Source organism: Silurus aristotelis (genome assembly GCF_946808225.1).
Source record: "Silurus aristotelis genome assembly, chromosome: 12".
NCBI lineage: Eukaryota > Metazoa > Chordata > Actinopteri > Siluriformes > Siluridae > Silurus > Silurus aristotelis.
Genome location: NC_139585.1, coordinates 15778640 through 15802401, shown reverse-complemented (window position 1 = coordinate 15802401; position 23762 = coordinate 15778640). Strand labels below are relative to the sequence as shown.

General features: G+C 35.5%; 1 protein-coding gene across 3 annotated transcripts in view; it reads right to left on the bottom strand.

The window, feature by feature from the left end:
* The window catches only part of nrg3b (neuregulin 3b), a 197616-nt gene that overhangs the window by 62308 nt on the left and 111546 nt on the right, over positions 1 to 23762 (bottom strand). The gene's annotated exons all lie outside the window — the stretch shown is intronic.

The following is a 23762-nucleotide window of genomic DNA, read 5'->3' as shown; positions in this document are numbered from 1 at the left end:
TGCTCACAAAAAACATGACAGCAGTACCATGAAAGTGGAGTTTTGTGCTATAACAGCCAGCAAACTGAATCGGTTATCACAATGTGACCAGGGCTGGCTGTTATGAATGGACTAGCAGGGTTGTCTTTAAAGATAAAAGGCAGCAGTATATGCTTCCATTTTGCATCCACATCAAATAACTTTTTTTATTGTCATAAGGCATCACCATGAATCATGAGTAAAATTTGTAAGAATGGAATAAAGAAGCAATGCTGAAACCGATTTCTTTCTAGTGCACACTGTTTTTCCAATAAAATACAAGTTATAGTCATGTCGGGTTTTTTTCAGTCTGTGCAAAATAATTAGCACAAACAAGGTAAATTCTTTATTATCCTTTCATCCACAAAATCTAGTTGAATGAAGCAAGTAAAAGCTCTTAAAGAATCTATTTTTAATCACATAAAATATATATAACAAAATTGCCAAATTAGTGTTTTGCTTTGTTTTTTAAACAAAGGGTTTTTATTTTTTTCTGGTTTCCATGGTTGTTATTATGAAGAAAGATGGCATGAACTAATACGGTATGTATGTGAGTTTGTTTGTAGGGTGCATGTTTTAACATCTAACAGCAAGAACAAAATGCCCCCACAAGGACAGGAATATCTAAGAGTTTGTATTTTAAAAAACGACAAGACCCAAAAGGGAAATTTTAGCTTCCATCCAAAATCATGACCAGCTGTCACAGTATGTGACAGTGGGAGTAAAATCTGTATCCCAAATAAAGGCATGGCATTTGCAGTGTTGTGGTCAAATCAATCTGTTGTTCTCATTGATTGATGAACCTCAGGTCAGACACCTAGTTTCTTCAAACCACTAAAGGACAGGTGCTGAGATGAGAACTTTTTATGCAAATTATGACCAGCAATGATGCATATGCACCAAAATAGTTCCATTAAGTTTTATGCACATAATTCATCTGCGCCATTTTCAAGGCATCAGCTAGAGTTTTATCTTATCATCTAGCTCTTCATAAACCTTCTGAAGGTTATAGCATGATATAAATCACCTGGAAAGTATTGATCAGAAGTCTACTGCATCAAATGTTTCATTGTAAAAGCAGAAAACTGTAACTCTTCTAAAATTATTATTGTCATTTTTATCCTCTGGAGCGTTCTTAAAATCTGGGCCATACTACCACTGACAAGGTAGTTGATCAGCAATCAACTGTGTTTACTGTGTGACCTGGGGCCCCTCATGGACCAGATATTTCGCCACTACAGATTTGATTAAGATGCTCATAAAAAGGGACCATCTGCAGGCTAAGAGAGCAGAAACATGCAATAAACATCATCAAGCAGCAAATTAAAATTACGAACCATCAATAATAATTGCATCAATACGGGTGCTCTTGAGGGACTGGGGGAGGTGTTTAACGAATTAATGAACACTAATCGATGCTCAGGGATTCTGAGAAGCTATTAGCAATCAGCAACCTTTATGTCTGAACACTGATAAGTTTATTATTTCTTTTCTCGATTGATTTTGCACATCAGCACAAACTACTAGTCATACTCTTCACACAGTTTCCAGCTGTCAGAGCTAGTGATTTGAAAAAAAAAAAAAAAAAACTTTAGTACATTTTGTATAGCTTTCACATAAATCACAGGACTACAATTTGCCCATATAACATGGAAGGTGGATTCCATCAAGTCAGCAGTTCACTCAGCACTCAAACTAGAAATTTAGAGATTTCATCACACAGTGTTTTTCATGCTTTGATTATGGATAGAGATTTTATGTAATAAAATATACAGTAGAAATCTTAGTTTGTTATTTTGCTATTCCACATCTGATAACCTGCTGATAAGAGAAAATGTTTTCACATAAGGAATTAACACTGAATATAGGCTAGTCAAGGCTAATGCTCACAGTAATTATATAAAGAATAAAAGACACTGAAAAATACTGTATAATATGGTAGAGTGATACCACCCCAAAGTTAATTACTTTCCTGTAAGTACACTCGCAAAACATTTATATTTAGCCTAATAAGTATTATACAGTAATATCAGTACAGTAACATAAGCATGGGAGCATTAGTATATTAGCATCAAAATAAAAATAAATATAAATAATTTGTTTTAAAGCCAGAACTACTATCAGTGTGTTTAATCTACAGAATCAATATACAATATTAAATACCTATTCATGTACTTTGTTAAATCTTGCGAAAAACATGAATGGTTCATTTTCTTTTTAAACACATTTAAAGATTCACAAAGGAGATTTTTAAGTCTGTTTTGGGAATACTAACTAAACCAACGAAGAAAAAAGAAAGTCAACCGGACCTCTCTAAAGCACAACAGCATCAACTTCTGTTGACAAATTATGCAAAATAAACTAGACTGACAGTAAGCTAAACAGAAACTGACATTGTGTGGTCGCTGACCCCTACCATCTGCAAAATGACGTCTGCAGGAGTAAAACCATTTTCTGTGTTTACTACTCAGTGTAATGCTGTGACCTTCCACTTAATTTTGCTCAGTAATGTGTAAAAACAGCTTCCATAATTGTTCAGGTGCTGATGGGATAATTGTTCAGTCTCTACTCAGTGATAAAATTATCCCTGTAGTTATTCCCTAAATAATGTATTCATCCTGGTCACTTTAAAACTAGTCCAAAAGGCAATTTAGTAAAGCAATCACAGTCATGTGATTACCCTGTAGATTACTAAAATATAGACTTGGAGCAAGGTTAATTATGAAACCGTGTTCTATGTGAATACCCAGAAATATGATATGAGATACCGTATGATATGTTACTAGTGATATATAGAAAGAGTCAATTAATATTCTATGTCTATGCAAGGAAACAAATGGGAACATGAAAAAGACAGATTACGTTACTATACACAGATTACTCTGATTAGTTTTGGTACAAACTAAATACAAACTCATTTTCATGTTTAAGTAGAAATTGTTACAACAGATATATTTGATATTCATTTTAATTCAAAATATATATTTTAATAGAGCAGCAAGGCAAACTATAAATATACTGTATTTAGAAAATGGCATGGCTCTAAGAGTAGTCCAGCTGTCTAGATGCATATAGTATCAAGAAAAATATATACAATAAATACAATAATGACATGCACCGCTTCGGATAAAAAAAAAAAAAAGCACACAAACGCTGAAAGAGTTCAGGAACTGAGATGTACATTTACATTTGTTGAAGTTTTTTTGAATGCCCTGCCTGTAATCACCCTGCTCATTAGTGTGCTCAGGCTATGGATGATCTTTGGGGATAGTTCCCTCATACTGTTTACAGCCAAGCCCATCAAACAGACTGCTGAGGATACTGTTTTTACCCATCATCCAACACTCCCTACAGCCGTTCTGAATTATTTTTTTGCAACAAAGTCTGAGGTTGTGGTTCTTAGTGAAGCAAATCTGAAGGAAACTATTGTGTAAAGTAATGCTTTAGGTTATTTTTTCATTCTTTTAATGAGCAAAATATGCATCAGTTAAAAAAGAGTAATGGAAAATGGCTTACTGTTTAACAACTGATGTCTCTGTAATTAAATTAGCCAAAATTGTGACTTATAGGAGGTTTTGCTAACCTTTTTATCTTAACTCCATCAAGCTCATCACTATATCCTCTGTCAGAAACTAATGGAGGTTAGTGAGGGGGCAGATGCTTAAGAGTCAATGTGCTTCTTGCCAGCAGGGTGGTGGGCTGTGAGTGTTTGACTGCATTGACAGCTTGGAATAGCTGTAGACACAAACATCTGTCACACAGTCTCAGCCCACCTTGTTCCTTTACCAATCAGATGGACAGGCTCCTAGGGGCAGTCTTCTGAAACATTTTTTGAGACATGCCTGCAATCTAAATCTACACACCACACACCACTATTTAGTAGGCTTTAGAGCTGAAAATCTTTTATGACCAAAAATAAGCCACATGCTTATATTAGTCAGAATATAATTAGACTGATTATGATTAACTTTTTTTTTTTTTTCATACCAGAGCACTGTTAAATTATCAAATTTGATAATGTCAGTTGGTGTTGATACTTTTTTTTATCATCAACTCTGACAGTAGTGCTGGATGTATTTCAAAACTCAGGGTTATATTAAATGTGCATGTTTTAATACATGATTGTTTCCATAATAACTAATTTTCACTGACTTGAATGTTGGATTTGGTACAAAATATGAGGTTAATAGTAAGTGGATTCAAATATTAATATCAACCTTCCATTAGTCCTTTGTTGATATTTGTTCAGATAGGCAGGTGCCAAAGTAGAGAAAAAATTGTCAGTCTATTATGGTGTTGGAGGGATTTTGCTGGCATGATTTTGGTCTACTTGTCTATTTAGAGTGAAGCTTCACTGCAAATCAATACAAAGTTATTCTGATGCATCACCTTTATCCTATGATGAAACAGGGCTGTCTTTCAGGACAACAATTTTTCCATCCACAGGCAACAAGGGCTTGAAGTATGGTGTATGAAAATGGAATAAGTCAAATACCATGGCTTTCACTGTCACCAGATCCCACCCTAATTAAACACTTATAGAAGATTTGGGAGCAAAATTTTAGAGGGCACCCTCCACATAATCAAAACACCAATTAAGGGAATATCTTTTAGAAAATTGGTGTTCAGTTCTGCTGAAGCTGTTCTGTGCTTGTGATAGCCCTACACATTAGCAAGACACTTAAGCTTCAGATGGTTCAAATGACAACACACATGACAAAACTAAAACGACATCACTGCAAACCATACAAAAAGGACTGCTGGACAGGTACATTCACTTATCAGATAATTGGAGTTTTCAAGTAAACAGTGATTTTAAAAGCTGCGCTAGCATTAAGTTCATCAATATGCGCCTTTTGGGCTGGCCTTGAGAGCGAGGTAAAGTGCTCTTACAGAAGGGGATGTTGAGAGCAGTTCATTGAGTAATTAAGGAAATGACGTTCATGACGAAAATAAAGTGTTCCTGTCGCTTTCTTCTTGCTAACATCAGTAACATTAAGCATCATATGGACGTATTTCACTTTGTGTTTAGTTTCAAATCTTAAAAAAGATAGATGTAATATTATGAGATTACCACTTAATAAACATGAAAAAAATCCATCTAATGCATTGTTGTTAAAAAATACATTGTAAAATAATAAACTGTAATTTTTCATTAATGCTTAATGCTTGTTTAGAGTAATGGCACAAAAATCATTAAAAAAAAATAAACATTTATATATTACAACAAATGACGAGGCTAAAATGGCTAAAGATTAAAGATTATCATTAGACTATCATTACATAGCATTGTATACATTTATTTCTGGTTTAAACCTGCTGCACTTACCCTGATAAGCCAAAAGTAACTGAGACTCTACATCTTGCATCCATACCTGGTAAAATAATGGAAGTTGTGATAGCAAGCCAAAGTTCATTTGCTGCTTCAGGTAAATGTTACAGCTAAGTTAATGATACTGTCTGTTTCAATGTTTGATTACAATCTCCACAGCCACAGCTTTGTTACAATAGCTACATATTATAGTCCACTGATACAGTATACACTGCTAATACTGTAAAGATCTTGCCAGAATACTTGACAGGCTACAGTATTGGAAAATCCATTTTAAGCATTGTTCTGGTTTGGACACAGTGCTTTATTTCCCAGAGTAGCTAAACTGGAAAGTACCAAGGCAAGAGAATTGGTTACCATGAAAGGAAAATGTCAGTACGCCCTCCGATGGGAATTTAAGGACTCATTCGTCAAACAAATGCCAGAAAACAGAACTATTTCTGAACAAAAGCAGGGAGTATGAGATGGAAAGTGAGACACTTTACCTTTTCTCAAAAAGGTAAATTGAATCCTCTCAGCACTCTGAAATGACTCTTCAACAGATGATGACAGCTCTGCATGGACAAAGTGTGCCTGCATAACCAATAGTGACATTTAGGACAAAGGCTAGCATGCCAAAGGATTTTAAAACCAATTTTAACTGTTTTATGCTAGCTCAGGGACGTGTAAAATCTCACAATTGATTAAACACAGAAAGGATCTTAGTAACTTGCCATGGCAAGCTTTTATTAGTTGATTGATATATATATATATATATATATATATATATATATATATATATATATATATATATATATATGCACCGTCTCAGCGCCATCCTTCCGCAACCTATGCACGTCATGTACCAGAATGGGCAAGTGCTCCACCGCCAGCAGGATGCGGAAGGACGACGCTGAGACGGCGCAGCCCACCGCGGAGGACAAGGAGGCGTGGCATACAGAAGAGACACAGCTGGAGCTCAATTAGAGTGGTGGCTCCTCACTGTCTTCAAGGCCGGCGGTGCCTATAAAAGGCTGCCGTGAGGAGGGTGAGGTGGAGTACCTTTGGTTCCTGACTAATGTAGAAATTCCCGCCAGACCCTTGCAACGCCTTGTAAAGGTGGGAGACTCCTTGGCCTTGCGGCAGACAGTCCCTGACCCCTACGTGCAGATGGCAACCTGGACAGACACAGCCTGCATGTCGGGAACTGAGGCATCGGAGCGCGGCGGGAATGCCCCACTCCTTCTCCCGCTCCAGCCACTTCACACCCCCTTTCCTGGGCACGAGAACAGTTCTCCCCCTTTTTACTTTTACCCCCAATGAAGACACTGTATTCCCCGATATGAATCTCCTGTGTTGGTGCTCAGCCCGATGCAGCGGCAAGTCGCCACAATATATAAAACAATGGTACAATGTACAATGGTTTCCTGGGATGTCTGATATGGTTTAATGACATTACAAGAAATATCAAGCTGTGAATGCTGTCTTTATGAATTAAAGTCAATATAACTGATGATTACACCAGACTCAGACACTAGAGAAGTATAATTACATTATATTCCACAGACTCCATCAAAATGTCTCTTCAACATGGAAAAGAGTAAAGAGGTGATTCTAAATACTGATGTTTCCTTAACTCCAGTCACCTACATTTATCAGCCTGTGGGATGTACAAATGTTTTATACAAAGAAATCAGTTTTATTGGAAACAATGCTTGTAGAAAATATTTATTGCTATTAATTTATTACCATTTAATATATTTTTTATTAACAATGTGTTTAAAAAAAAATCATTATGATGAATCATAAAAATCTCGTTTTGATTCAAATCTCAGTAGTAACTGTGTAATTTGCATCTGCTTTAAATAATATTCATTTGGTTCATGTAAGAAGGCGGTAGGGAGAAAAAGCTTCACATCAAGACAAAGATTAAGAACAGCTTATAAAAGAAGTTTGTGTAACAGGCATGAAAAATACATTTAGTTTACATTAGTTTACACTAAATTACACTAAATGTTACACCTGATGGTTCGGTCAATGTATGTTTTTTACTTTAATAGTGTTGTAAGTATGGTTTCTTCTTGGCCCTGCTCTTTCCCTTCTTTATTTGCATTAGGTTCCCTGGTGGTCTAGTGGTTAGGATGCTGTGCTCTCAACGCTGCGGCCTGGGTTCGATCCCCGGTCAGAGAACCAACCCCAGCCATTAGGTTTGCACAAGCCTAAGTGCCGGTCCCAAGCCTGGATAAATGGGGAGGGTTGCGTTAGGAAGGGCATCCAGCGTAAAAACATGTGCCAAATCAAAAATGCGGATGGTCCGCTGTGGCGACGCCTAATGGAAGAAGCAGAAAGAAAATCTAAAAGGAATCTAATTTCACTTCTGCTTCCAAATTAAAATGTCTTTTTCTATTAATTCATGTTTATATAATGTTATTATAAAATCATGGACTTGATTATTTTCATATTCAGACCCAGTTTTATTTGTATTTTGTTTTCGTCTTGGATGAACTTGGGTGAATCACGTGCTCATTTTATCCAGCCGTTTTTATTTTTCAGACATTTTATATACATTTTTTTATACGTTTTAATTTCTGGCATGGGGAACGGCATGATTAAAAAAAACTTTAATTGTTTAAATTGATCATTCAAGTCATCCCACTGATTTTATCAATAAAGAAACATTATGCAGCGATGAGACCCGTTATACTTTTGTTTTTAACTCTAAGTATAAAAAGTCAGAAATAAATCCTGAAAAAAAATTTTTTTTTATATATATATATATATATATATATATATATATATATATATATATATATATATATATATATATATATATATATATATATATAAATAACTGTAAATTGCCAGGCTATAAAGAGATTGTGTTGATTACCTCTAGACATAGGTTTTATGTTATAGAACTCGTTGTGTGATGCCTTTTGTTTATTTATCTGTTTTTCTCATCTTCTTCTGTGGATGTTCTTACAACAAATAGACAACAAATTTAGCATAAAAAATTATTTTAAATGTTTCATATGTGCCTAGCTTAATGTCTCCCCAGCTCTAATGAGCTATGATGATGTTCATTCTTGGCTTCCCTCCTGCTTGTTCCAATTTCCTTCCATTTTCACTCACTTTCTTTTTTGTAGTGAAATCTGGTCAAACAGGAACTTTTGGTCAAACCCCAGCCTTCTAGCATTGCTTCTGTGAAACATATCCATACCGCCACTGTAATCTTAGGCTTACCGCCTAGTCTTTGTTTCCTGTTTATTTATAGTCTAGTATAATATATATATATATATATATATATATATATATATATATATATATATATATATATATATATATATATATATATATATATATATATATATTATATAAATATAATAACAATAACTGACAAGTAGCAAGAAATGTGTTCTTGCAGAGATGTGTCCTATTTGTGTTCTGTAAGAAATCTTTAACACATGATGTGTTTAAACTGCCATGCTTTGTAAAAGTTTTGAGGTTATACATACAGTATAGACCCAAAAAATCTTATGAGCATGTATCAATAGTTCTAAGTGGCTTATCATGTGTTGCATATGAATAAACTAAAAGAAAATGTATATTTAATGATGCTTGGCTGCTTTTGAAGCAAAAGCAAGTGCGGTGAATCACTAAAATGAGCTTCAAAGTATTTTCTGGTGCACCATATTGATGTGAGGAGAAATGCAGTGCTAATACAAGAGGTGTGTGCAGAAAAATACTCTAAACTGGCCCCCAAAAAAGAAAGACATTAATTGATATTTCAGGACACACATTATCCTCTGAATAAAGTTGATTAAAAAAATGTACCAGCAGAGTTTTCAATTACACTCCATTGTATTTTTATGACATCTCCCTGCAAATGCCAAGCAACCCAGGAGCCTTTAGCCTTCCAAAGTTCCCTGATGGACTGCAGATTTCGCCGTTTTTTCACCATTTGATCTGCTCAAATGGCAAAGCCTCCCACACACTCAAAGCACATCAGACTGATTCATTCCATGATTACAGACAAGAGGCATGCTGCATTTCTTTCCCCAAAACAACAAAATATAATTCAAATAAATGCACATGCTGATATTTTAGGCATTTGATTTATGCTATTTATTGTGTGCATAACTGAGAGGGTAACATTATAGGGAATCATACAGTTCAAATAGAAGGCCTATCTATGGAAAAGGAAAAAAGCAAGTATAAAAGCATCATATATTTAGGAAGCACTTCTGTCTATGAGTAACACAGACAAGTTTATATCCACTTCTGGAAAGAGAGCGACACACTTGAACTAGAACATTCAATACAGTAAATATATGACAAGAGTAACCTTGGCTAAGACTGAGAGCTTACAAGGGCAGAGGGGGTCTCCTTTAGCTCTGTGCCCTCTGTCTCTCCTCCCCACTCAATTTCTGCCCTGGAGAGGAGACCCAACTCGTTCAGGCTCACTGAAAGCACAGCTATATTTAACGTCCAATGAAATATTTATCCACTGGCTGACACACAGGAGAAAGAGGATGTGCAGAGCCAGCATAAACATGGGGAATGAGCCAGAGACAGAGAGAAAGCCAGAAAATGAGTGAAAGTGAGAACATGGAAGCAGTTCAAGTCATGTGAACACCGAACATGTGTAGATTTTCAAAAAAAAAAAAAGATTTGGATATTGAAATGTTTGCACAAATGTTTACTCTGTTGTTTTATTCAGCTATTTTCTCTTGTGTGGCTTGTTGCAAATGCAAAATGGTAAACATGTATGATCATTGATTCATGAGACAAATAAAAGAAGGAACATGATTTTAAATTCAGATTCATCTTTTAAAAACTGCCTCAGATATTTTTTCAGCACCTAATTTAATCACACTTTTTTTTCTCACATCTTTCTCTACTCTCAATCCCTTTAAATGGATGAAATGAAATTTCAGAGGTGCATTGTATGTTCTGTTTAAACATATAATACAACTATTCATAAGTTGCATGATTACACTCCATGAATTATGCACTCTGTGCTTTGGCTTGCTGCTAATAGTAGGCACGTCGCATGGCAGGGGGTTTGGAAATGCTTGGAAGCAAACTAGCAAGTTTCTAAAACTCACAGGGAAAGAATGCATGCCAGCATTACAGTGTGTATCAAGTTGATAGAGGTGATATATATATATATATATATATATATATATATATATATATATATATATATATATATATATATATATATATATATATATATATATATAAAAAATTTTCTTTTTTTTTTTTCAGTTTTCTTGAATGATTGTCCTAACCATTGTTTTTTCTGTAAACTATACAGCAATGGCATAGTGACATAGTGGCTAGCCTTGCCACCTCATAGCTCCAGGGTCTCATAGTTTGATTTTGAGCTTGTTTTACTGTGTATGGAGTTTTACATTTCCTTCCTGTGATTCTGTGGGTTTCCTTCAACTGTCCAAGTACATGCTGATAAACATGATTTAGTGTGTGTCTCTGTGTGTGAATAGTCATCACTAGACTAGTGTCATGTCTTGGATGAATAGGATGTCTGATGAATAATCTGATGATTATTCATCATCATGTCTAATGATGAATAATTAAAAAAGTTAGAAATGTCATCGTGGTGTGTGAATTCTGGCTTTGATCAATTTTTATTAAATGTGTGAATAAACTGTAGCTTAATTTAAACCTCCATGACCCAGACCAGGCACTTAGTAAAAAATGCTTAAAGGTCATGTTAGTAAACATTGTTTAGCCCTTTGTCATATTTACCTTTTGTTCTTGAGCCTGAACAGCATGAAGGTAGAAACCTCTTGCCCTTGCAACTTTTTGTGTCCCACATGATCCCTGTCACTGTCTAGCTTAGGTTGCTTTAAAAAAAGCGCAGTGAAATGTCTATTTCCTATCTGTATTTGGATCTGCTTAGAGCATATTATCTGTTCAATATGAATAATAGATTTGGTTAGATCTCAAGTGTTCATGTAAATATATGTCCAGATACCAGTGGGTTTTTTTTTTTTGTGAGAGAACAATGCGATATAGTGCTAATTAGTAGCGCTGGATTAAGTATTCCTACAGTGTGTATGGACACATCTTTGGGCATCTGTATGCCAATTACTCTGTCTCATTTAGAGTCTCTTAGCATTGCTCCAAGCATACGGCTCAAGGCTAACAACACTAAGGACTGAAATTAGGACCCGCTGACACACACTAGTGCATGACCAAAGAAATATCTCTGTGAATGACAAATTTTCTTCCACTTTTTCTTGCTGTTTATGTGAATTGCCTCAAAATGCGTACTACTGAAAAAAAGTAACGTGAAGAATGACTTTCACGTTTTCTTCAGACAGCTGGAATTAATGGCAGACTCCTAACTCTGAGGGACTGCCATCTTCTCTGTGAGGATATATATGTGTATGCGCACAGTATCTAATCTTCTTGTCAATATGCACCACTGTGCCTTGCTTCACATGCTAAATTTATTCAAACAAACATTAGGTACATGAGATCCTTGGAACTCCAGAAAACAGGATTACAAGCCTGTGCCTGAGATTCTCCACTCACAGGCACATCAGAACCAATCATCCCAACACACTCAGAACAAGAGAGGGGTCACGCTATGTCCCTTCTGGAGTGGCTGTTACAGCCTCTGGGTCCTGGCACCTCTGAAGCTCAGTGTGTGTGATCACATTTAACCCTGGAGCCCTGCTAAGTGCCACAGTCATGCCTGCTTAGTGTGCATGCTAGTGCCACAACCATATGCAGAAAGAGAGAATAATAGCTGAACATAGCAGATGAACACAGGAGGCATATTGCAGAGCTGCATATCTTTCTATTCTATGTATGTCTCTTTCTACCTGATATTTTCATTGCCTTGCATCCCTGTCATTTACAAGGCAAATTATCATAAGAGAAAACCAAAGTGTGCATATATACTACTGCACATGTTCTCCTTTGATCTGTCTCATTCTGAAATGCCAAATAAATACACACAATGGAATCAACAAGCATCCTGTTATACTAAAAACTAAGCAGAATATGTTATATATATTTTTTAAATATTTATTTGCAAGAACTATTTGTACATAAGTGATTCACTCTACATAAGTGCATGCTGTAATCAGTTCCACCAGAGAAAGAGTGACAGTCTCATTTCATGGTGTTATGTGCATTATTATGCACTGGCAAACACCTTTTTTCACATATTTGTATGCATGCCACTTATGTGGCATATAAAAGCTCTTTCTTGCATTTTCTAAAGTAACTACCAGGAGATTTTTGCAGTACACAATTCTCTTGCAAAATACCAATAGTCTGGTTAATCAAAATGGAACCAATGTATAATTTACATATTCATATACATAATCATTCTTCAGTACAGGCAAAACGACCACATTTTTAAAGCAACCTAATACCTATAACTTTCTGTTTTACATTCAGACTTGGAATTGAAATAAAATCTTTTAGGCTCACAAAAAAAAATTTCATCCAAAATTCTCAGATACAGGGAAGTCTCCATGGTATAAACAAGTAGTTAAGGGTTCTTAGCTTCCTATACTTCCTATACCATTCGTTTTAGTGTCTTTAAGGTTTCCAGATACCTAGTTATTATATAGATTACCATGAGAAGAATGCACCTGGGGCATATATGTACAATATCTTGCTGTTATGGCAAATAAACCAACTTGACTATTAAAAAAATAACAATATGACAGTAAGAAAAGTTATGTGCTTATTGGTAACCATGATGAAATTAATTCTAACTTAGATTAAGTTTTAATAGCTTGAAACCTAGCAACCGTTCCGATGTAGCACAGAACGGCAACTCTCACTGCAATAACGTACTAATTCTTACTATATCATTGCAGGTACTGTAAATAGGTGTACAAAAATAAACATTTGGCATATATAGATAGATAGATAGATAGATAGATAGATAGATAGATAGATAGATAGATAGATAGATAGATAGATAGATAGATAGATAGACAGGGGCTGTCAAAATTATCGCGTTAATAACGTATTAAAGCAAATTATCGCATTTCTGTTTAACCATTTTTATAAAAATATATAAATAAATAAATAAATAAATAAATAAATATAAAAGAGACGCAATTAAAACCTTCAGCGCAACACACATTTATTCACAACGTCCTGTCTTTACTCAGATATATGAATAAATAAATAAATAAATAAATAAATAAATAAATAAATAAATAAATAAATAAATAAATAAATAAATAAATTCTACCAAACATTTGTTTTACTGATACTGATGAAGTCTCAAATCAAGCACCAAAATCTGCCATGATGCACACATCCTGCAATTAAAACCATCCCTGTAGAAACATAGCAAAAGTTGCGTTTGGTGTCCTGATGATTTACGTAATTCAAAACACCGCAAATACTTTAAAAAATTTACAAGTATATTTTGTTTATTCTATTCATGCTCAAGGTTGAGTCTGTTTTTACTAATAATAAACTATAATAAAACATTTGCATAAAGCATTCATATTTGTCCATCCCCATGTTGATTAGAGAATCAAAAACATAAATAGTATTAATTTAAGGTACATTTAGAGAAGATAAAATATGTGATTAAGCTGCAATTAATTATGAGTTAATGCATGACAATACACATACCCACACACAATTTTGTATAAATGTTTCCCTTATAGCATATTTACAGTTATAGCATACAGTTTAAGCATATATCCCTTAACATATTTATTGCAGGCAGATTTACTTCATTATCTATTTCTATAGAATCATTATTATTATTCATTATTATAACTATTATTATTATTTGAAGGCAATTTGTGTGCTATGCTACACTTTCAGTGAGACAATTTAGCATTCATTGCATATAAAATTAAGCCAACCTGGTAGATTTAATCCCTTCTTACACAACAGAATTCCTGTGTCCAGTCTGGACCTGATTCTTTTTAATACTGCTGAAATTTACTCGTCAATAGAACACAGATTCCCAAATTTCTATCATTCCATAGACATGATTTCACTGCTGAATAATTTTGGGTGCACTGAGATTATTGTCTATATTACTTTAAACTCAATTCACTGTAATGTATCTTATTAAATTATGGATTCCTTTTTTGTTTAATGTTAGAAGACCATTTTCATGTTTTTTAATACTACAGAGCATTCATTTGTGTAATTTATATCCATTCATAAAATGACAAATGTTCTACAACTCTCTTTAAAAGCCCTTCATTAGATTTCTAAGTACTTTCAAGGGACTCATTACTGTTCATATGAAACTGAAATTAAGGCTCATAAACTTAAGGATGCTTTAACAATTTCTTCATATGTGACTTATTACTACATTACACAGTAGACTATATAACAGTCTACAATTATTTAAGGCTGTATTCTAAATGCATATTATAAAATAAATAGTGTTTGTAAAAAAATAAGCACATCACTTAGTCATTATGAATTTGTCGTAATTTGACACACTCTTTATAGTAGTGTATTTGAGGCTCCAAGAGTACTTACCATCCAAGAACTTACTTATCAACCATGTTACAAAAACAGGCTTCTTTCACCTTAGAAATATTTCTAAGCTAAGAAACGTTATCTATATCTGATGCAGAGAAGCTTGTCCATGCGTTCATGACCTCCAGAATAGACTATTGCAATGCATTACTAGGTGGACGTCCTGCATCATTAATAAACAAGCTTCAGTTAGTTTAAATGCGGCAGCGATAGTTCTCACAAGGTCAAGGAAATATGATCATAAAACCCCAATCTTATCGTCCCTACACTGGCTACCTGTTAAGTTTTGAATCGACTACAAACTACTGCTTCTCACTTATAAAGCACTAAATGAATTAGCTCCCATGTATCTATCCAGTCTTCTAACACGCTACAATCCATCACGCTCCCTTGGATCTCAAAACTCTGGACATCTATTAGTTCCTAGAATAGCAAAGTTCACTAAAGGTGGTAGATCATTCTCACATTTAGCTCCTAAACTTTGGAATAGTCTTCCTGACAGTGTTTGGGGCTCAGACACACTCTCCCAGTTTAAGTGCAGATTAAAAACGTATCTTTTTAGCAAAGCCTACTTATAACATACGTCTCACATCATAACCTTGTACTCCAGAACATCTGATCACATGCACATTATCAACTTGTGCTGTTAATATCATGAACAGCAGCTACGCTCATTTCTCTCCACTGCTTTTCTATCTCTATCCATCCCGAGGCATCCTGAGGTTTGGACCATTATGGACCTTTAAAGAAGTAGATGCAGAACTCGCAAACATCCCGAACCATCTCGAGACGTACCAGTGCCAATTGGATCCCACTTCATGTGTGGAGTTTTGACACTGGACCTCCTGGAGTGTTTAAAGGCTCTGGCATGGAAAAGCTGGTGTTGGATCTGTAATGATCGCAACTGTTGAGCTATTTTATGAGTTGCTCAGTAGCTCCTTGTTTTATAACCACAATAACTGTATAAGACTGTAGAAAGAACACAACTTATAATCTTACATTCCAGTGCTCATGTTAGTTCTCACTCTCCAGTGTTCTGTATTGTTTAAAGACTATAATCACACTCTTGATGTCACCCACATAAGGATGGGTTCCCTTTTTGAGTCTGGTTCCTCTCAAGGTTTGCAAAATATTAGTTAGTTAGTTCTGTTCTAAGATATGCATCACCTAAATCAAGACAGTCTGGTGGATCTATAGTTGTGAGATCAGTGCACAGCACAACAAACAGAATCTACTGATTGAGCTAGCTAGTTAGTTTAAGCAACTGATTAGCCTGATTGTGCCAGTTGATGTTCATGCAGTTTTACAGTGCAGCATAAATTGACAAAAGTAGACAATGCTAAAGCTAGCCAACCAAAACAAAACACATTTGACTTAAAGTAAAGAACAATGTGCACATGTGAGGTGTGTATATGAATGTTTGTGTACTCTCCACTGTACATTTTTTTGTGCTTTATGTTGTCTGACTTGTCTTTTACCTAGCTTGCTAATATTAGATGTCAATAACAATAGCTTGTTCGCCCACTCTACTGACCAAGGCGACAATGACTATTACAGGCTTGGCATAGTGAGGAGAGTATTTTTATCTCTCTCCCTATATATATATATATATATATATATATATATATATATATATATATATATATATATATATATATATATATATATATATATATATAATAGGGAGAGAGATAAAAAATACTCTCCTCACTAATAGGGAGAGAGATAAAAATATGTTAAAACAGTAATTATTTTATTTTTAACAAGAAAAAGACATACTGAAATAAAAGCACATGCCATTTTTGAAGTTCAAGTATAAAGGCATTATATAAATTATTGTATGTTTATTTTTACAGAACATAATTCGAATAATTAGAATGGTTCTCAAAATTATTTATTTTATATTGACTGAGTAGCCATTTTCATTTTAATAGAACAATTGTTTAAATCCATTTTTTTGCCCAGGATTAGAGGATGGCAAAATGATGGAAGTTTGAATGAAGTCGATGAACCTTGGCAATGAGAAAGATCTCAATGGAAATATGAGCCTAATACAAGCTGATGACTCATACCACTGAGGCTGTTTTGGCTAGTGAGGCTACTGATTCATGTAGTAGGTAGCCAGGTTTCTGACCAGCAGATCTTGCTGTGTGTTTCTGTGCATAGTACATCTTACATAAAACTAGGGTAAAGAAGTAAAAAGTAGGCTATGATTTTTTTGCTTTTGCAATGTTGGTCCAATTTGGCTGCCAGTGGGTGACCGAGCAGAAGTTTCAGCCCCTTCACAGACTGCATCCAGCAATTTAAAAGTCTGGGACACAGTCAGTGGTGAAAAGTGTAATGAAAAGACATTCTAAAACAAAAATAGTGTTACTTAAGCATCAAAAACAACACCTAAAGAAAGAAAGACTTATGTTACATCACTTTTTTCTATCCAGTCCAAAACATTTAATTTTCAGTTTTTTTACTTTGCATATACTGTATACACATACTAATAAAAAATTATGAATCAATTGTTTAAAGCACAAAAAAGAGCCAGAGGCCAATCATCATTGTTCACCACCTGCAATGAATCTGTTATGCATGCCATGTCAAATACCTATCTTTTTAAAATATGCCATTTAAGTATCTTAGATCTTTAAAGGGAAAGAAAAATAAACTGTCAGTCTTTAAAGTCAATAGGTATATCCAGTTGTTTTGGGTCCTAGGCTGTGTTTGGCAGAGGCCAAATAGTGCAACGATAAATGAAGACACTCTGTATCCACTGGTCTGTTGTTATCAAGCCCCGATGATCTACTCTCAGAGGAGAGAACCATCCCATCAACAGCCTTGTAATTACAACAGTATGAGACGCCACCAATAACAATGATAAAATCAAAGGTCAAAAGCAAAGATCAAGGGATAAGAGCACTATACTATGTGACAAGACAAGAATGGGAAAGAGGATGAGCGTGACATTGCGGGCACATTTTATAGGCTGCGTGTGAGGTCATGGTCATAATCACAAGGCAGAAATTGTGCTCGCTCCACGGGGGAACTCACCTTGGCGATTTAAAGAAAAAGAAAGAAGGATTGACTTCCTATATGGGAGAGTAAAAATTACAGACTGAATTGTCGTGGTGTGGTGACTATTAAAAAGCATACATTTTGAAATGCTGTGTTTAAGTCTAGTACTGTGCCTAAAACTGAATACATAGAATGCAAACCAAAATCTAGAACGTTTTAGATATGATAAAGCATCTGGTGTGTAAGAGAAGACAAATCTAATGCACAGGCTTTTGGAGTTTGTGTTCTGAATCCATTTTTGAATAAATATGTGTTCAAAACTAAAACAGGTTTTAGGGTTTGTTTACTTGAGAACTTTAATTCTTTGTAATGAAAATGTAAGTAAATAGGGTGTTATGCTCTGAGACATATTGCTATTTCCATAAAGTCATGCTTTGCAAAACAGCCCTTCAAACCTTTGGCTTGTTGAGTAACAAACAAATATGTAGAGGCGTGACTGTGTATTTGTGCTTCATTGCATAAGCTGCAAACAGAAATGACAAAATCTCACTATGTTCAATGTGTCTGATACCTATTTCATTCTACATGATGTAATCATCACTACAGTGAGAACTAACAGTTATCTGAACCCATTTCTATGATAATAAAATGCCTCCTCGCTATCGGAATCTCAGCTGCTATAATGCCCCATCACTGTTTACACCTCACTGAGACTCCTGCAACTTTAACCTTACAAACTCAATTTGTGATGCTTTGCCTCCGGTTATGTTTTTTACTGCATGGTAGCATGCATTATGTCATAGCCATGGTAATCTCATATTTACTGTGGGAGGTCTTACAAACTTAAGTGATATTAATAAATTGGCATGAGCCAGCTGACAAATCTGAAGTTTATGAATAATGCATATATGATTCAGAAATAAGCCTTATTTTTGACGACACTAAACAGATGTTATTTAAATAAAGAAAATAATTGGGGGAAAAAAAAAATAGGCAAGCACAAGAGATTCTTTTTAGGCTTAGTAGCTGAAATGACATAATCAGGACATAGCATAGTTTTAGCTCAACTGGAAGGTTGTAAGGTAAATTTCTTGGTATTGCCGCTGTGAGAGCAAAGCCATATGTCTTCATTATAAGCTTGGTTTAGAATAAATCAGAAACAAAAAAAATGTAAAAGTAAATAAAAAATCTAAATTGAATGTAAATATAAAAATTGTAGAAGTGAATAAACTTTAACTAAAATAATTTGGAATATAACCCAACTTTTGTTGTATTTTTAATACTCTGTTGTATTTGTTAACATGACTAAGTTCCCTGGTGGTCTAGTGGTTAGGATGCGGCGCTCCCACCGCTGCGGGTTCGATCCCCGGCCAGGGAACCATCCCCAGCCACTCTTAATGCTGGTCCCAAGCCCGGATAAATGGGGAGGGTTGCGTTAGGAAGGGCATCCAGCGTAAAAACATGTGTCAAATCAAACATGCAGAGGATCCGCTGTGGAGACCCCAAATGGGAGAAGCCGTAAGAAAGTTATTTGTTAACATGACTACCCCTCTAAATCATGTCTTTATATCACTGAAATGAAAGTCTTACAACATGGCAGTCTAAACATTAGTGCTCAGAACTTATACAACATATAAAGGGACAACTGAATTATTGGATGACGAATTGTATGAAATGCAATGTTTTCAGAAAACAAATCATGCATGTCAATAGTAGGCTAATAACAATAAGCATCAGTGGCGTGATCCGTGGACTAAACAAATGCTTGACAAACTGAAATCTGGTTTCCAATTACACTTCTTTTCCTGTTCCATCTGCTGTTGTCCGTGATGCCTGAGAACACAGCTGAGCATGGAGGGTGGGCCTGCAGTGTTCAAATTCTTTAGATGGCACCTTCATTTTCTTTCACTTATAAACAAAGCTCTCTTGGATTACTGTGCAGTTGAGCTTAACCTTTTCATTATCCACCTTTGATTGCAGGAAGGCAGACGTCCACTTAAACTTAATGTATATATCTACTATTGAGTTGTGAGTCATGTGTTCCATTTTGATTTTTTACAACTGGCATGCTTTAAAGCTCCAGCACATTTTTATTCTTGTGTTGGTTAAAAACAGTTAAATATCATTCATTTAGTGTATAACTTGATGTTCTTCTCGTCTGTATCAGCGGATGAGAGGTGATAATCATTGAATGGAACATAGCTCTTCCTTTTTTATTTTCCCTGTCACACATTAATTCTCTTTTTTTATTTCTCTCTCTCTCTCTCTCTCTCTCTCTCTCTCTCTCTCTCTCTCTCTCTCTCTCTCTCTCTCTCTCACACACACACACACACACACACACACACACACACACACACACACCCATCTCATTCTCTCTTACTGTCTCTATCTCACATACAGACTCTTTCCACTCTGGATGCATATACCCAAAAACATGTGCGTGCATGTACACACAGTCACAGACACAGACAGACACACAGACACACACACACACACACACACACACACACACACACACACACACACACACACACACACACACACACACACACACACACACAAGAATTGAGGAATGCATGCAAACGGTTTACTGCAGCTATTCTTTCACAGTTAAACTCATTGCAGTACCTCGTCCTGCTCCTGCTTTAATTTCTGTCCCTGTCTGAAGTTATGCTACTTCACATAATTAACCTGTCAACACTCAATAATTAACCTGTCAAAAATCAGCTGGAGCTGGGCATTCCTGTCCAATTTAATACCCAATCTAAATATATTCACAACTTCATCTAAGCACATCTGGTTATTTTAAGTTCATAACCCTTGATCTCATTCCAGGTCTCTTTTCTTTAAGCAAAGTTTATTCTTGGTTGCTACAAAGTTTTCATTTTACTTGGATTTATTTCACTTTGCATGCATAACAATGCAATTGAATTACAGAATATTTGGACACAGCCTAGCCTAGCCTAGATTATGTGGGGCTTATTAATTAGATTAATAAATGGGAAAAGCTGGAATAGTTAAGCATTTATAGCTGCTATAATATCAATGAAAGAGTTACTTTTCTCACAGATGTTCTACAGTATAAATTGTAATATAATACATGTGTAAACAGTTAAACCTTTAACAGGTGGCTCAACCACATGGTTAGAAACATTTATCATTGCATTTTTTAGTTTATAGTGTTTGGAATATAGTTTTAAAACAGTATGATACTGCAGGGTGCAATTTTCAGTTAAAATTGTATTGTATTTATGCACGAGTTAAGTTGCCCTAGTATTTATTCACAAGTTATTGCATGAGTACACAAAAATTGTAAAATATAAATGTATATTTATATTCATGTTCATACAGTTTTAAATGTATGATTTTTTTAAGTTTAAAGTAAAACTATGCTACTGCTTTCTTAAAAAAAAATACAAAATGAAATATTCTTTTCAGTAGGATCAATTTGGTAAGAATTCACCTAAAAATAATATCTGCACATGTAAGTGCATACGATGTAAGTTACATAATGTTATTGGAAAAAACAATTTTTTCATGCTTTATTCCTTACATATTTTATACTTACTCCGGTTATGATTCAAATAAAACAAACAATATAGATTGCAAACCCTTAAATCATAATAATATGATCCCTTAGATGATGAAACCCTTGAATGAATATGATTCAGAAAAATCACTAAAAACTTGCATGTAATGAAGTCATCACTAGAGTCGTCCACAAGTGAGAATGTGAATGTCGATTGTGTGTGTGTGTGTGTGTGTGTGTGTGTGTGTGTGTGTGTGTGTGTGTGTGTGTGTGTGTGTGTGTGTGTGTGCATGTTAGGACTCTTGGCTAATGCAAGTGTTATTTTTACCTTGTGTGATAATTTATTAAAAAATCATCAAACTTCAGACCCCCTTTATGCTCAAAATGATGATCAGTTTACATTTAAATCCGCACACTCTACCTCATCTTACATTTTTAATTAAAAAATAACATGGTATTAGCACAAAGATGAAGCATTTGCAGCAAGGTGTAAAACTCAAATTGGAGTCTAGGTCAAAATAATTGTAAATAATGAAGCAGGTCATATCTAAAATGAAAAGCTAAAATATCCCATCCATTACAGGCCGTGCTTTAATTTCTTATACCACACTCTCTAAATGTCTTATTATTAACTGTTTATAATCAGTCACCTATATGTCATGTTTCCTTAAGTGTTTACTGGGATAATACACATGAATTAGAACGGGGTGGGGCAAAATAATGGTTGCTGTGCTGTGGTATGTATATGGGTGTGAGTGTGGGATTGTGCTGAAGTCCTGTGGATTGTCACAGCCAAGCTTAGGAGTGACAGGCATCAGGGGAAATAACAAAGACCAGACGCATGCGGGACAGCTGACAGAGGAGGGAAATTAGTGAGTGAAAACAGAGCCAATGAGGCATGAAGGAGCATCTCTCTCTCTCTCTCTCTCTCTCTCTCTCTCTCTCTCTCTCTCTCTCTTTCTCTCTCTCTCGCTCGCTCGCTCGCTCGCTCTCTAAATCTATCTATTTCTCTCTACCTCACTTACCCTTGGCAAATGGAGTTCCTCTGCCCAGCTACACTAACCGTTGCAAAGCAACAAACCCCAAGAGAGTGAATGGATGGATGGATGGTGGTCTAATAGACAGGCATGAAAAACGGGAATGAACCAGAAATGGGTTTGTTTTACAAGAGCGTCAGCGGAAGCACCCCTGCATGCCCTCCAGGCTGTCAATAATAATCCACACATTAAGGCATATAAGAACACCTCTCAAACACTAACACACACACACACACACACACACACACACACACACACACTCACTCACACACACACAAACACAGAGTGCCATTTGAGTGCTGATTGGTTATTACTAGCTTCTGTAGGCTGCACTCATCACTGTGCTGCTTATTGCATAGAAGGCTTTAAACATAAACACAGAGCATACACTCTTCCTCCCTCTTCTCATTAATACTCTTATGATTAGTTCAACCTTTGGGGCTGGTAGGGGTAATGTGTGTTTAATTACATCCACTGAGAATTCTGTATCATTTCCCATTCTACTAATTCCCTTGTCTAGGCAATTTTTGAGCCTCCTAATTTATCCACACACACTGTTTATACGTACTGTATACATGCATACATTTTATTGCATCTAAGGTGCGCAGTCCAATTCTCATACTGTACTTTAAATTTTTAAGAGTGTCCCAACGCAACCATCTGCACTCCTGACAAAATGACCAGAGATGGTACAAACAGACTGCTAAGGTTGTTTTTTTTACTGAAAAGGCCAGAAGGTTTAGATATGTTCGATGGCTAGAAAAGCAGACAGCCCATAGGACAGAGAAAAAATAAATCCTCTGTTTGCTTTCTTTCTTCTGTGTACATATGGTTTATGTGTTGTGTGTGTATGTGGATGAGTTTGTACTAAGTCGGGCATTGATTTGACCAATCCAATCTTATTGTAAAGCCTGTGACAGGGTGAAAGCCACTTCTGCCATGACAGACATATGCTTCTAGCCATATAAGACTGAATTTGGACCTCAGAGACATTCAGCGCTCCCAGCAATATATAACCTTGCGGGTATATTCTTCTGCTTCAGGTCAGAAATATAGTTTAAATAATTCTTATAGTGATCCACTTCTACTCAAATTGTATTGGCTGTATAATAATTTCCCTCATATTGTTTTATTCACTGTTATGTATAACAGTTCTTTATTGCTCATGGGGATTTGTTGCTGTCCATCACTTTTTTCTGCATTTGGGGTTTGCAGGTGATAATATACCAAATGCAGACTAAATGTTCCAAACATTGTGTGGTGAGAACATTTTTGTCCCACAAGTTGTATACAGGTAGTCATCACATTCACATTCGCTGGCCGTGGCGTGCATAATTTCCGGCAT